The following is a 2,617-nucleotide window of genomic DNA, read 5'->3' as shown; positions in this document are numbered from 1 at the left end:
GACCTTCTAGAACTAACACCCAAAAAAGATGTCCTTTTCATTATAGGGGACTGGAATGCAAAAGTAGAAAGTCAAGAACACCTGGAGTAACAAGCAAATTTGGCCTTAGAATACGGAATGAAGCAGGGCAAATGCTAATAGAATTTTGCCAAGAAAACGCACTGGTCATAACAAACACTCTCTTCCAACACAAGAGAAGACTCTACACGTGGACATCACCAGATGGTCAACACCGAAATCAGATTGATTATATTCTTTGCAGCCAAAGATGGACAAGCTCTATACAGTCAGCAAAAACAAGACTGGGAGCCGATTGTGGCTCAGATCATGAGCTCCTTCAGACTGAAACTGAAGAAACTAGGGAAAACCACTAGACCATTCAGGTATGACCTAAATCAAATCCCTGATGATTATACAGTGGAAATGAGAAATAGATTTAAGGGACTAGATCTGATAGATAGAGTGCCTGATGAACTATGGATGGAGGTTCATGACATTGTACAGGAGACAGGGATTAAGACCATCCCCATGGAAAAGAAGTGCAAAAAAGCAAAATGGCTGTCTGGGGAAGCCTTACAAATAGCTGTGAAAACAAGAGAAGTGAAAGCAAGGGAGAAAAGGAAAGGTATAAGCATCTGAATGCAGAATTCCAAAGAATAGAAAGAAGAGATAAGAAAGCCTTCCTCAAGGATCAATGCAAAGAAACAGGAAAACCACAGAATGGGAAAGACTAGAGATCTCTTCAAGAAAATTATAGCTACCAAGGGAACATTTCATGCAAAGATGGGCTCGAAAAAGAACAGAAATTGTATGGACCTAACAGAAGGAGAAGATATTAAGAGTTGGCAAGAATACACAGATGAACTGTACAAAAAAGATCTTCATGATCAAGATAATCATGATGGTATGATCACTCACCTAGAGCCAGACATCTTGGAATGTGAAGTCAAGTGGGCCTTAGAAAGCATCACTATAAACAAAGCTAGTGGAGGTGATGGAATTCCAGTTGAGCTATTTCACATCCTGAAAGATGATGCTGTGAAAGTGCTGCACTCAATATGACAGCAAATTTGGAAAACTCAGCAGTGGCCACAGGACTGGTAAACGTCAGTTTTCATTCCAACCTCAAAGAAAGGCAATGCCAAACAATGCTCAAACTACCACACAATTGCACTCATCTCACACGCTGGTAAAGTAATGCTCAAAATTCTCCAAGCCAGGCTTCAGCAATACATGAACCGTGAAATTCCTGATGTTCAAGCTGGTTTTAGAAAAGGCAGAAGAACCAGAGATCAAATTGCCAACATCCTCTGGATCATGGAAAAAGCAAGAAAGTTCCAGAAAAACACCTATTTCTGCTTTATTGACTATGCCAAAGCCTTTGACTGTGTAGATCACAATAAACTGTGGAAAATTCTGAAAGAGATGGAAATACCAGACCACATCACCTGCCTCTTGATAAACCTGTATGCAGGCCAGGAAGCAACAGTTAGAACTGGACGTGGAACAACACACTGGTTCCAAATAGGAAAAGGAGTGCATTTAGGCTGTATATTGTCACCCAGCTTATTTAACTTCTATGCAGAGTAAATCATGAGAAACGCTGGGCTGGAAGAAGCACAGCTGGAAACAAGATTGCCGGAAGAAATATCAATAACCTCAGATATGCAGATGATACCACCCTTATGGCAGAAAGTGAAGAGGAACTAAAAAGCCTCTTGATGAGAGTGAAAGAGGAGAGTGAAAAAGTTGGCTTAAAGCTCTACATTCAGAAAACGAAGATCATGGCATCTGGTCCCATCACTTCATGGCAAATAGATGGGGAAACAGTGGAAACAGTGTCAGACTTTTATTTTGGGGGGCTCCAAAATCACTGCAGATGGTGACTGCAGCCTGAAATTAAAAGATGCTTACTCCTTGGAAGAAAAGTTATGACCAACCTACCTAGATAGCGTATTCAAAAGCAGAGACATTACTTTGCCGACTAAGGTCCGTCTAGTCAAGGCTATGGTTTTTCCTGTGGTCATGTATGTATATGAGATTTGGACTGTGAAGAAAGCTGAGTGTCGAATAATTGATGCTTTTGAACTGTGGTGTTGGAGAATACTCTTGAGAGTCCTTTGGACTTCAAGGAGATCCAACCAGTCCATTCTAAAGGAGATCAGCCCTGGGTTTTCTTTGCAAGGAATGATGCTAAAGCTGAAATTCCAGGAGTTTGGCCATCTCATGTGAAGAGTTGACTCATTGTTAAAGATTCTGATGTTGGGAGGGATTGAGGGCAGGGGGAGAAGGGGATGGTAGAGGATGAGATGGCTGGATGACATCACTGACTCAATGGACGTGAGTCTGAGTGAACTCCAGGAGATGGTGATGGACAGGGAGGCCTGGCATGCCGCGATTCATGGGGTCGTAAAGAGTCAGACACGACTGAGTGACTGAACTGAACTGAACTGAACTGAGGAGAAAACTTTGATTGCCAGATAAAATTTTGACTTTATTTCGTTGAACAAGAGTTTCAAACAAGCATGCGAAAAAATCAACTTTCCCTCGTTGCTGATACTTTCAAAATTTTGTTTATCTGCAGCTTGATACCATCTGTAGGTGTTAAGAATTCACA

General features: G+C 41.5%; 1 pseudogene; it reads left to right on the top strand.

Moving 5' to 3' along the window:
• Nucleotides 1–720: 720 nt before the first annotated feature.
• Nucleotides 721–1,398, top strand: LOC128062020 (uncharacterized; annotated as a pseudogene).
• Nucleotides 1,399–2,617: the final 1,219 nt, after the last annotated feature.

The sequence above is a fragment of the Budorcas taxicolor genome, chromosome 17, assembly GCF_023091745.1.
Source record: "Budorcas taxicolor isolate Tak-1 chromosome 17, Takin1.1, whole genome shotgun sequence".
In the NCBI taxonomy this organism is placed as follows: domain Eukaryota; kingdom Metazoa; phylum Chordata; class Mammalia; order Artiodactyla; family Bovidae; genus Budorcas; species Budorcas taxicolor.
Note: the sequence above shows the minus strand (reverse complement) of the source record. Positions and strands in the feature narration are given on the sequence as shown.